The 1,092-nt window shown below is 49.0% G+C and overlaps 1 non-coding gene across 1 annotated transcript; it reads left to right on the forward strand.

Moving 5' to 3' along the window:
- The first annotated feature begins 339 nt into the window (after positions 1-339).
- Positions 340-412, forward strand: TRNAR-UCG. The gene has a single exon. It is a non-coding gene; the product is annotated as a tRNA-Arg (tRNA).
- The last annotated feature ends 680 nt before the right edge of the window (positions 413-1,092 follow it).

The following is a 1,092-nucleotide window of genomic DNA, read 5'->3' on the forward strand; positions in this document are numbered from 1 at the left end:
GGACCCCCCATAGTTCTCAGCCTCCGGGGGTGGCTCCCCCCGGCCCCGTCACCCGCTGGTTCCGCCGCTCGGGGGCTGCTCGGCCCGGCCCGGCCCGGCGGGGGGACAGTTGCTGCTGGCCGCGTTGCGAGCGGGGTCTCGAGGCGGCAACCGAGATCAGATGACCCTGGCCGGGCAGGGGGCGGTGCCCGAGGGGACCAGCCCACACCGCTGGGCGCTCTTTCCGGGTTTCCGGCTCGCTCTCTCCTCCCCCGGGCCTCGGGGAAGATGGAACCAGCCGCACCAGCCAGGCCGCTTTCTCAGCTTCCTATGGCTGTCTTTAGAGCTCTAGTGGAGGGTGGCCGCGTGGCCTAATGGATAAGGCGTCTGACTTCGGATCAGAAGATTGCAGGTTCGAGTCCTGCCGCGGTCGCAAGTTGAGGGTCCAAGTGGGCTGAAGTAATTTTTTATAAATATATTTATAAAACCCCTATTTTAAAGTGGCAGAAAAAGGAAAGAATTCCAGAGCAATGTCCACAGAGCAAATCCCAGAACGGAGGAGTGAACACGAACCCAGTGCTGATACAAAAATCACCTAGCCAGTGATAGCAATTAAAGTTTACATTTATTTTTATTTCATATTAAAGAGCTATAATTGTATATGTATTTGTTTTCAAAACGTTTCAGATTATTTTGGAACCATCTGGGTGAAATTGCAATAATAGTAATAATGAATTAATAATTGTAGCTAATAAGATCCTGGAGAGTGTATCCCAAAACACAGAAGAATATTCCATAATGCAGGGGTAGGCAACCTATGGCACACATGCCAAAGGCAGCACGCAAGCTGATTTTCAGTGGCACTCACACTGCCCAGGTCCTGGCCACTGGTCCGGGGGGCTCTGCATTTTAATTTAATTTTAAATGAAGCTTCTTAAACATTTTTAAAACCTTATTTACTTTACATACAACAATAGTTCAGTTATATATTATAGACTTATAGAAAGAGACCTTCTAAGGACGTTAAAATGTATTACTGGCACGCAAAACTTCAAGTGAATAAATGAAGACTCGGCACACCACTTCTGAAAGGTTGCCAACCCCTGCCATAAT

This window comes from Terrapene carolina, unplaced genomic scaffold (assembly GCF_002925995.2).
Source record: "Terrapene carolina triunguis isolate 2854851 unplaced genomic scaffold, T_m_triunguis-2.0 Scaffold1192, whole genome shotgun sequence".
Taxonomy (NCBI): Eukaryota; Metazoa; Chordata; order Testudines; family Emydidae; genus Terrapene; species Terrapene triunguis.